The sequence below is a fragment of the Equus asinus genome, chromosome 24, assembly GCF_041296235.1.
Source record: "Equus asinus isolate D_3611 breed Donkey chromosome 24, EquAss-T2T_v2, whole genome shotgun sequence".
NCBI lineage: Eukaryota > Metazoa > Chordata > Mammalia > Perissodactyla > Equidae > Equus > Equus asinus.
The window spans coordinates 35361920-35374010 of NC_091813.1; the positions used below are offsets into that span (position 1 = coordinate 35361920).

The 12091-nt window shown below is 35.7% G+C and overlaps 1 long non-coding RNA gene across 5 annotated transcripts in view; it reads left to right on the top strand.

The window, feature by feature from the left end:
• Positions 1–12091, top strand: part of LOC106848476 (uncharacterized) — an 885659-nt gene that overhangs the window by 733105 nt on the left and 140463 nt on the right. For all 5 annotated transcript variants that reach the window (XR_011497674.1, XR_011497673.1, XR_011497671.1 and 2 more), the window contains 2 exons: positions 10357–10383; positions 11402–11489. This is a non-coding gene — a long non-coding RNA (uncharacterized lncRNA). The remainder of the gene's footprint in view (positions 1–10356; positions 10384–11401; positions 11490–12091) is intronic.

The following is a 12091-nucleotide window of genomic DNA, read 5'->3' on the forward strand; positions in this document are numbered from 1 at the left end:
TTGTTGATATGATAGAGGAAGAAAAGTATCATAAAGGAAATAAATTAAATAATAAAATCAATAATGTTTCACATTAGCTATAAATAGAAGTTTTTATCTCTTGAAGAGAGAAAATATGTCTTTTGGATGTTCCAGGGAATTTGCAAAAAATCTGTCCATACTCGGTCATAAGGAAACCCTAAGAAATTTAAAACAAAGGAATTTTTATAGGTCCCGTCCTTTGATTACTATCAAATAAATAAATAAATAAAGCATAATGAGAATATAAACAAATATGCCTTGAATTATTTGGAAATTATGCCATTATTTGATCAAGCTAAAAAAATGGAAATTTTATGATATCTCTACAAAGCAAAGAATCATCACTTTATGACAAAATCATAGGGACACAGCAAGAGTTCTACTCAGAGGAAAATGTACTATAAGTGTCTTAACAAAAAAAGAAAAACAAAAAAATTTGTAAATTATTTCATGAGATCAGAAAAACAAACAATCCAAAATAGAAAGAGGACATATAAAGTTAAATTTGAAATTAATAAAGTGGAATATAGAAAATAGTAAAAGATAAAATCAAAACTGTTTAACACCACTAATGTAATGTAATGGGAAATACCTCATAAGATTTATTAAGAATAAAAGTGAGTAAAAGGAAAACAGATTAAAAATGTGAAAGAAGAAATAATTACATATAAAAAATAGATGTAAAATTATGAGATAATACCAGATACAGCTCCACAGAAATATATGACAGGAGAGATGATTAATGTCTCTGCAGATATAAAATTTCCAGAAAGTACTCAAGACTAATGAAGAAAAGTTTGGAAAGATAGTTAAAGATTGACCTTGGAAAACTATATAAGGTATGTTCATTTCTACTAACATCACAGACTACATACCACGAAAATTTTTTGCACTTCAAAACAAGAAATCTGTTCTTTAAAAGACACTATAAATAAAACAGAAGCCAACACATAAACTTGGGATAAATATATGCAATACATATATCTGTTAAGATATATATCTCAAATATGTAAAGTACACTTAAAAATTAATAATAAAAAGATAATCCTTTAGGGGCTGGCTCAGTGGTGCAGCTGTTAAATTTGCATGTTCCACTTCAGTGGCCCGGAGTTCGCCGTTTGGATCCTGGGTTTGGACCTACACATCGCTTGTCAAGCCATGCTGTAGCAGGCGTCCCACATATAAAATAGGGGAAGATGGGTATGGATATGAGCTCAGGGCCAGTCTTCCTCAGCAAAAAGAGGAGAATTGGCAGTAGACGTTAGCTCAGGGCTGATCTTCCTCAAAAAACAAAGATAATCTTTTAAAATAAAAGGATTTTACCCTTTAAGATGAGTTGAAAAAAAATTGAACAAGCCATTCACAAAATAGGATATACAAGCTAATAAGAATATGAAAATTTGATCAACATTTTCTTTCCACCAGGGAAATGCAAATGAAAACTCAGTGGGACATTCCTTCACACCCATTAAAACCGCGAAAAAGTAAAAGACTGATAATGTGTGTTGTCAGCAAAGTTTCATAGCAATGGGTACTTAAATTGCCAGTGGGATTGTAAAATGGTACAGCTACCCAGGAAAACTATTTCCAATTCCAATTCTGTATATTTACCCACGTGAATTAAAAACGTATATTCATAAAATATGTGTGCAAAGATTAATGTAGCAGCTTTGTTCATGATATCTAAAACCCAAAATCAACAAAATGACTCATAATATGTGAATTTATGACCAGACTATGATATATAAAAATAGCAAATTACTAAAATATCCCAAAACATGGATGAATCTCAATGTTTTTTTTTTTTTTTTACTAAAAGGGAGCTACATACAAATGCCAGACTCAAAAGAGTACTTTCTGTATGATTTTATTTATATGATGTTCAGGATCATGCAAGATTAATTCATGGGGGTAGAAATCAGAACAATGACTGTCCCCGGAAAGGATAATGAGTGAGAGAACTTTCTGAGGAAATGGAAATGCTCCATAACGTGATTGAGGCTGTGGTTAATGGACGTATACACTTGTGAACCAAGGCACGTGTAAAACAGTATTCCTCAAATAATTATTTGTAAAAGCAAAGTCATCGTCATTAACAACAAAAAACTAGGAATGTAGTAAATATCTATCAAAAGAGAATGGTTAAATAACACAAATAAATCGGGGTGTAATACTGTAGTACAACACTATAACTCAGTGAAAAATGAATGAATTATAAATATGTGCAACAATATGAACTGTCACAAACAAGTGACTGTAAATACTATATTGAGGAAAAACACATTTGGTGTTATTCTTGTTAAAAATATTTGAATCCATGCCAAATTAAACAATATATCTTACACGTAATAAGAACTTCATAGAGCTAAGAAGAAGAGCCATAAAATTGGTAAATCAAAATTTCAGGAAAGTGGTTACCTGAGTTGAAAGAAGGGCTTGTGCATCTGAAGGCACATAGGGATTTTCAAATGTTTTGGAAACGTTCATTTATTTAGCTTGCTGATGGGTACATGGCTGTTTATATTTTTTATTATGTGTGAAATATTTAATAATTTATAAATTGGGGAGAAAAGTTACCAGAACAAGATTCTTTTATGGCTGAATTTTATTCAAACCCAAAGAATGCAATTCCATTGTGATTAAAATTGTTACAAAATATAAACAGTGACAGAAATCTACCCAAAACCTGATGAGAAGAGTATAAATTAGAGAACCATGAACCTATCTCATTTATTAGTCTTGAGTTAATATGGTAATAATGTTAATTCTTAAAAGATTCATTATTAAATTTAATGAAAGTCCAATTAGAATCCAAACAGAACTATTATGGGAACTGGACGAGATGATCTTAAACTACGTGTGGAAGACTAAATGAATAGGAGTGTAAATAGGAGTAATTGATCGATAAATTGGACTGCTTTCAAGCCACACGTACAAGACAAATTCCAGATAGTTTACAAAGAGTTTGCACAAATATTTTAGACATTACATTTACAACCTGGCTTCTTGCAAGAGGCCTTCTTAAACAAGAATAGAAATCGGTTTCCGGAAAATAATAAATAAGCATATTTAATAATGTAAAAATGAAAACTTTGTATGCGATAGATCTTTTTCCAAAAACTTGAGAGGCAATATAAAGGTAGAATAAGAGAATTGAGTATCTCTTATATTGTTTCTAATTATGCTTACTAGTATATTATATATTAGCTTTGAGTGACTTATTTAATGATTATAATTAGCTGAAGGCTTTAAATACCAATGAAGTCTTTATTCATTCATTTAATTTAGTCAACAAATATGTTTCCGGCACCCATTATGTTCCAGCCATGTTCTAGGTGCTGGAGATACAGCAGTGACTAGAACCAAAGAAGAAAAACCTGCCCTCATGGAGCTCACATGCTAAATAAGTAAAGTATATAATGAACAAAACAATCAGTAAAATATATGTTAAAGAAAATAATATGTAAATATATAGTATGTTAGATTATGGTAAGAGCAGTGGAGAAAAACTAGAGTAGTGATATGGGAAGTACGTCGTGTGTGTGTGTGTTTGTATGCACAATCTTAGAGATGGTGTCCAGGGAATAGGTCACTGAGAAGGTGAAACGTGACTAAAGACTTGAAGGAAAGGAGAAAACGAGTCATGTAAATATTAAAGTTGAGAATATTAAATAGAGGCAGAGGAAAGAGCAAGTTTCAAAGGCAGTGAGTAGGGCACATGCCAGGTTTGTTTGTAACAGAGAGGCCAACGTGGTTCTATCGTAATGAGTTGGGTTGGGGGTGGTGGGAGAGAAGGGATAGGTAATAAAGTCAAAGAAGTAACGGGACCATTTGGCTTTTACACTGAGTAAGATAGAAAAATTTGAGCATAACAGTGTGATGGTATACAGTCACTCACCACATAATGACATTTCAGTCAAGGACAGACTGCATATATGACAACAAACCTGGTGAGCTGCCAGTTGTATAAAAATATAGCAGATACAATTATGTACAGTACTTGATAATGATAATAAGTGACTATGTTACTGGTTTATGTATTTCCTGTACTATATGTTTTATCATTCTTTTATTTTATATTTTTATTTTTCAATAAGGAAGATTGGCCCTGAGCTAACATCTCTTGCCAATCTTCCTCTTTTTGCTTGAGGAAGATTGTCATTGAGCTAACATCTATGCCAATCTTCCTCTATTTTGTACATAGGACGCCCCCACAGAATGGCTTGATGAGTGGTGTGTGGGTCTGCGCCTGGGAACCGAACCCGTGAACCCCGGGCCACTGAAGCAGAGTTCGTGAACTTAACCACTACACCACTGGGCAGGCCCCTATTGTTATTATAGAGTATACTCTTCATATTTATTTAAAAAAAAGTTTACTATGAACAGGATGCTGCGTTATGTCAGCAGCAGCCTCATGCATCTCATGTTTACTGTATCTTTTGATTGCATCATTTTCTTTTGTGCTTGATTTAATTTTGTGTTGTTTTATTTATCATGGCCCCTAAGCATAAAAAGTCCACCACTAATATTTCTACTAGGAGGTCATGTTGAGTGATTGACCTGGAAACAAAATTAAAAGTGACTAAGGACTATAAAGGTGGAAAATCAGTGATGGTACTGCTTACTGGTCAGGTATGTCCCATTCCACCATAGCTATGCTCTTGAAGAACAAGAACAAAGTCACAGAAGCTGTTAAAAGTTCTGCTTCATTCAAGGCAATGAGACTCACAATAATTTGAGAGGGGCTTATATCAGATATGGAGAAACTTCTAATGACCTGACTTGAAGACCAGATACAGAAGCGTATCCCTCTCAGCACCAAGACCATCATGGCCAAAGCAAAAATTTGTTTGCCAAGTTGAAAGAAAAGGCTGGACCTGACTACAGTGTTAAATTTACTGCTAGCTCTGGGTGGTTTAAACAAGTCAAGAACAGTTATTCATTACATAATGTGAAACTGAGTGGTGAGTCTGTGAATGCTGATGTGAAGGCAGCTGAAGAATTTTTGGAAACTCTAGGCAAGCCAACTGGGGAGGAAAATTACTTGCGAGAGCAAACATTCAATATGGATGAAACCTCCCTATTCTGGAAACAGATGCCTGAAAGGACTTCCATCCATAAGGAGGCCAAATCAATGCCAGATTTCAAGGCTTTTGAAGACAGGCTAACAGTCTTGCTTGGGGCAACATTGCAAGCTGCAAATTGAAACCCTTTGTGATCTGGCACGGTGAGAACTCCGAGGTCTTCAAGCATATTGATAAGCACACATTGCCAGTGTACTATGGGAGCAATAAGGAGTCAGGGGTGACCCAGCTCCTCTTCCAAGATGCTCTCCTGAATTGCCATGCCAGCTAAATGGAGAAATACTCTTTGGAGAATAGCATTCCTTTCAAGGTTTTGCTTATTGTTGATAAGGCTTCCGGACATCCTCCTTTTATCGGTGATTTTCATCCCAATATCGAAGTGGTGTTTCCTCTCTAAACAATACCTCTTTGATCCAGCCAATGGAACATGGGGTTATAGCAGTTTTTAAGACCTACTACCTGAGAAGAACCTTTGCCCAGGCTGTTGCTGCAACTGAGGAAGACAATGATGCAATTCTGGTAGGATTACAACATCTACGACTGCATTAAGAACCTTGGTTTGGCTTGGGGTGATGGCACCAAGAAGTGTATGGCCCTGGAAGAAGACACTGAAGAGGTTTGTCCATGACTTCAAAGGATTTGCAAAGGATGAGGAGATTGCAAAATTCAACAAGGCTGTGGTTGAGAAGGCAAACAACTTTAACCTGGGTGTGGGTAAGGATGACATTGAGGGGCTCCTAGACTTGGTTCCTGAGAAACTGACTGATGAGGAGTTGTTGGAGCTGGTACAGGAATACATAGCTGAAGAAGAGGCAAGAGAACAGGAAACTGCAGGAGAAGAAAAAGAACTCCCAAGAAAATTTACAGTGCAGGGTCTAGCAGAAGCTTTTGCAGACCTCAATAAGCTTCTTAAAATGTTTAAAAACATGAACCCCCAACACCAAAAGATTTCATTAATAGAGAAAAATACTCATGGTGCGTTATCTGCTTACAAGCAAATCTATGATGAGAAAAAGAAACAAACTAAGCAAAACACAAACATGTTTCGGAAAAGAGTGATGCCTCCTCAAGAAGATCCTCAGGCAGGTCCTTCAGGAGGTGTTCCAGAAGAAGGAATTGTTATCATAGGAATGACAGCTCCATGTGTGTTATTGCCCCTGAAGACTTTTCAGTGGGACAAGATGTGCAGGTGGAAGACAGTGATATTGATGATGATCCTGACCCTGTGTGGGCCTAGGCTAATATGTGAGTTTTTGTCTTAGTTTTTAACAAAACATTTCAAAGAGTAAAAAATAAGAAAAATTTAAAAATATACAAAAGCTTATAAAATAAGACTATAAAGAAAGAAAACATTTTTGTACAGCTGGGTAATGTGTTTGTGTTTTAAGCTAAGTGTTAATAAAAAAAGTAAAAACATTAAAAAATTTGTAAAGTAAAAAAGCTACAGTAAGATAAGGTTAATTTATTGTAGGGAGAAGAGGTGGGAGAGATGTAGAGAGAAGAAAATGAGTGATAGGAGAGAAAGGAAAGAATTGTTTGAATAATGTAATCGATTAGGCCATATGTGATGCAATCCAGTGGACAAATGGAGGAGTTGGGCTTACATAGGAGTAAGGACAAGTCATCCACAGTAATAGATAAAATATATAGTCACAAAAGCAGGTTGCTAAAATTATGAAGAAAATGGGATAAACTTATGGAAATTCTCTTCTGTGGGTTTCTATTTTCTCAGTGAAATAGAAAGCAAAGTCATTGCTGAGAGTTAAGATGGGGGAGGAAATACTGGAGAACTGCAGGAGGAGGAGGTATGAAGAAGTCATAATTCTAAGTGATGGAGAGAGTGAATGGAAATATAGTACCAGGGAGCACTTGGAACACAATTGAAGTTTGTAATCATATATGTAGTATGAGTTCAGAAAGCATTGTGTGTGTGTATGTGTGTGTTTCTCCAGCTTCACTCAATGCAAACGTGCTTGCCAAAATGAGCAGAGTCGGATTTAACCAGGTTGGTTGTTTAGCCATCTGGTACGATGAATTAAAAGAGGAGCGAGGGAGTTGGAAGTATACTTGAGGGGGTAAATATAACTTACTGAGGAAGGTAGCTGTGTAGGGAGGAAAGTGGGGACAGAAGGGTGATGAGGACCATGAAAATCTGGTAGAAGCAATGGATTATAGGTCCTCTGGGGTCAAGGGTTCTTGAAAATGGGGTTTAAAAGAGTGAGCTAAAAACATCAGATGTGGTAGATATAAACTGACGGAATGCACTTGGGGTTATAGAAGAAAACAATTTGAATTCTCATAAAGAGTGAAGAGAAGATAAAAAATAATATCTATTTTGAGATTCGTGAAAATTCCAGTTCATTAGTTTGTTTTGGATGCAGGTTCCAAGAGACACTTTGTACAATATTTAGTTGCACTACTTGATATCAAGCTCCTCCAAAAACTGCTAAGTGTATTACTAATCTACCATAGATCTGTTTTTCATCTTTTTTCATAAAGCATTTTGGAAGGTATTGATATAATTTCTTGAGGGTGACATCATTTATCACCTGAGTATGAATTTATTTTATATGCCTTTAAAGTATTCCTTTCAAACTGCAATACCCATTTGTTCATATCCATACATCTGTATGTGTTTATCTGTGTCTGTATATGTGTGACTGTATATATATGTGTGTCTTTTGTTATTGATAATTCTTTTAACGTTGATTCTCAGACTTCATATGCATACACTGAAGTGTCTTTAAAAATATATATTCCCATAAAATAACCCTTTCCATTTACTCTCATCTGCTTAAGGTTGTTCATTTTCTCCTCTGTTCATTTTCCATCCTTCACATGTCTTTTGTAAGATTTCAGTACCAGAACTGCGGCCCTAGTCTAACATTTATTTTTGGCTGTTGAAGCCGACATGTAGATCCTCTGTTTTTAGGGAACTCAAATATGAAGTCGCTTTGTTATGCTATAAATGTTGCAGAAATATAGATTTCTGTAAGCATAGTTAAATTATTTTTTCTATAATGTTTTAATTTGTACTAAATTCCTATTTCCTCCATGCACAAGACCTCTAAAAAAATCACTTTAGAATTTTAAAGTTTTCCAGGAAGGAGCGAACTTTAAACATTTGGTTCGGCATTTTGCATACTCTGTGTGAGATGATAATAAATGGTCTATTTGTTGCATACTCTATTTTCTCATAAGGCAGTCGGGAAATATATTAGCATGTTAAAAGTTCTGGCAAGTCCTGTAGTAAATAAATCTGACCAAATTTAATACAGCTTTTCCCAAACTTATTTGATATCAAATTACTATCTGTCTTTTTTTGTTTTACCTAAACACCCATAAACATTTCATTGGATGAGTGTTTCTCAGAACAGTTTGAGAAATGCTGTCCTCTCTATAGATAATAAACGAAGACATGGAATATTGATAGGTTTTTCCAAAGTTATGTGGCTATTTATTGAAAGGATCAGAACTAATGCTGGATTCTCAATTATGTGCTTCTTTCTTTCTGCTCTGGGTCTCTGTGTTTCTTATCCTCAGTGCTATACTGAGTCAAAAGGAAAAATCTGAAATACTAATCCTGTCTTTATTTAAAATGTTAAATGTTATGTTAAAATGTTGATATTTTGTTTTTCATAGATGTATTCACTCAAATTTTGATTTTAAAAATATTGATTAAAATATTATGTATATTGACTGCTGAGTTTTTTGTTGCCCTTATATTTTGTGCTTGAGAGAGTGCCTCATTCACCTCACCTAGTCCTAACAAAACTGTGTGTATCTCCAGTCTCAGAATATCCAAATCATTCCATTTCCCAAATTATTTAAAAGCACAATAAATGAGTTGAGTCCCCACATCAAAACCCATCCTTTGGTGACTCCCATGCCTCACATTTGTAGATAGAAACGTACCTACTATCCTCTGTCCTTTTATTCTTGGGAATAATAGAGCGTGTCTCCAGTTTTTTTGGTATATTAATTTATAAATACCATGTAGATGATTGCACACTTTCTGAAAGTCTGAAATTTTAATTAAATTATAATTAACAACCCAAATCTTCCATTAACCAGTTCCTGTGTGCTTGGGGCTGTGATTACATCTACTAGTTCCACTTCATGAGAATGCATATTCACCAGCTCAGTGAACTCTAATACAGTATTTCGCAAAGTGTGCTTCAGAGAAGGGGATGTTAATAGGTTCAGGGAGGGAAAAATGTAATAATAAAATTAGTTGGATAGATAAAGATCTGAACGAAACCAAAGAGGGTCTTTATTTCAGGACTTCTCAGAGCCTTTAATATGCTAATGTTCTTCAGGATTATAAAGAAAAACTTACAGAATGCAGTGTTTCTTAAACATATCTGACTGCAGAATCTTTATATGTATATGTCTGAATGTGTGTGAGCTTTTGCACAGAACAGCTGTCACGGCACTATTGTTTCACAGATCATCCTTAGAAAGCACGTCTCTAATAGACCAGTCAAGCTTGGATTTGGTTTTATAGGAAGTGTTTTACAGATGATATGCAATTCAATGCTCAGTGATACCACTTTGTTCTCCAGTAACGGCTCACTAATTCCAAAGAACGTCTGGTGCATGGGAGTAATATTGAAAATTAATCAATTGTTTTATCAAGTGGCAATTTATGAGAGTAGATTTTATTTTTCTGAGCAACACTCCACCTTTTTGCAACTGAACTTTTTATAATTCTTGGGTATCAGTAATCCAATTAATGGAAGAGTGCCCCCTAAAAAGTCATATTTGGAACAGCTTACATATTTGCCTCTGTTGACGCAGGTACCTCTGATCTGTTTACTTCAAGAGAAGTTTTAAAAGTTTTGAAAATTGATGCTTCCTTCCTTGTTACAACTCTATGGCTTTCCACATACAATGCAGCCCTTCTCATCTGACCATCCCTGAAACCTGGAAGAATTCTTATTTTGCTTCTTGTCCTTACTCTCCCAGATGCTGAAAAAAATAATTTTTTGCCCCCCACACCCAAATATTAATTGAAAAAAATTAATATTGATCTGCTGAAAATTTAACATGAAGTCTAAAACTGATATTTCTGAAAATAAATTAATACGAAGTTTAACCTGATATTCCTGAAAATAAATTTGAAGATAATTTTTTATTTTAGAAAAATTTTGGATAAGTTGTCATAATAATGCTTTCGACTGCAGACAAAGATTGAACACTGACTTCAATTTAGAATTGTTTGCGTCTAACTCCATCTCTTTTGTTTTAGGTGTGGACACTTTGAAAACATGTCAAGGTATGTAATGATGTACCATCTTTCAACAGTATCCCAACAACTACCCATAACACACCTAGCCTTATTTGCATAAGTTAGTTTTCATCTCTGCGCATCCCTCCATGACCCATTCATTGGCCACACCTGTGGACCCTATTTGGATTAGAAAGGAATTTTCTCATCTTAAGCAGCATCTTTAGCAGCGTTGCTTTAGGAGTTTGAGTTTTGAGTAATTGTTGTTTATAAAATATTATGATGGCACAGCGTCTCTAGCAACTGAAAACATTCCAGTGTTTGCTGCAAGGCATGAGGAGACAGTGACACAGCTCATTTCCTCAGCCGAGCTCTCTTTGCTGCCTTGTACAACACTTATTTCAAAGCACGCCACAGCTTAGAACTGTCGTGATCCCCATTAATATAAAATCATTGACCCCTGCTCCCGCTGGTGCGACTAAATTACATTCTGCTGCTCAGCGGCAGCCGCACATGGGGCCAGCGCTTTTAGTCATCGCCAGGTGCCTTGATGCCAGCGCAGCCCCTCCTACGCCCAGGGTTTGCCTTTAATGAGGATTAGGCACCTTCAAAGAGCGAGGAGGACCCACTCCCAGGATGGAAGCCTTTCTAACGGCATCTGGGCTTTGCGTGGGCAGTAATTTAGTGTCGCAGAGGAGACTGGAGAGAGATTCATTTCTGACTCTAAGAAATTCAAAGAATATGTGGGTTTGTGATTGGCCTTTTTTTTTCTCCCTCTCCACCAGCACAAATTCAAGAGCGTGATGCCTAACAATATCGTGTTTTTTTGAAACCTAGGAGCTGGGTGTGGTAGAATATCTCAAAGTATGCTGTATGCCACGTGGGAAAATTCCTCTTTTATACTATTATTATGTGATGTGCTGTTAACAGGACTAAACCCACTCACAGCTGCCCCACGCTCATTCCATCTTTGTATTTCGGGCAGTGGAATTTCTTTACAAAAGGATTGATAACCTGATCGGGAGTGTGGTCTCTTCTCTCACTGTGTGGTCTCCCTTTACATCAGCTCCTGACCCTCTTAGGCCTGCCCTTCCACGCGGTACCCCTGTGCTCTGAGCATGAGGTGAGCGGGGATGTGGACGTTCCCACAGCAGGTATGAAATTTGCAGTAATATTCTTTGCACCCGCAGCAATAATTCTTGCTTTGACTCTTCAGGGACAAAGCTGGAGAATTAAGTACTGAAACATACAAAATAGTCATTGAACACTGAGAACAGACTCGAAGTAGTCAAACTCCTCCCTTACGTAAATAGCAGAAAAATGAAAAAAGTAATTAAAGATCACTCACACATATGGTATTAAAATGTGTGATCATGTGAATGTATATATCCATATATTCACACAATTACTTGCAGTATGTTTAGATAAGTTCTTTATATAGCAGACTGCTACTCAATAAAAATCTCAAAAATAATTTATCATTAGAATAAAATCTGGTGTTTAAAGTATTATTTGTGGAAAAATCGGATGTTTTTGTCTGACAAGGCAAGGAATCTATGTATTAAAGTAAAACTGATGAATTTAATCCAGGAGAGTTTGAACTCTTGTGAACCATTTGGTTTTCTCTCTGTTTTATTTCAGTAGGGAAACCAAATCATGATTTTCTCAGTGTAGTAAGCATTCACGTTTAATTTTTAGTTTTTAAATATATTTCAGTAGGAAACTATGCCTTAACTCAGTCCACGTGCACATGGAA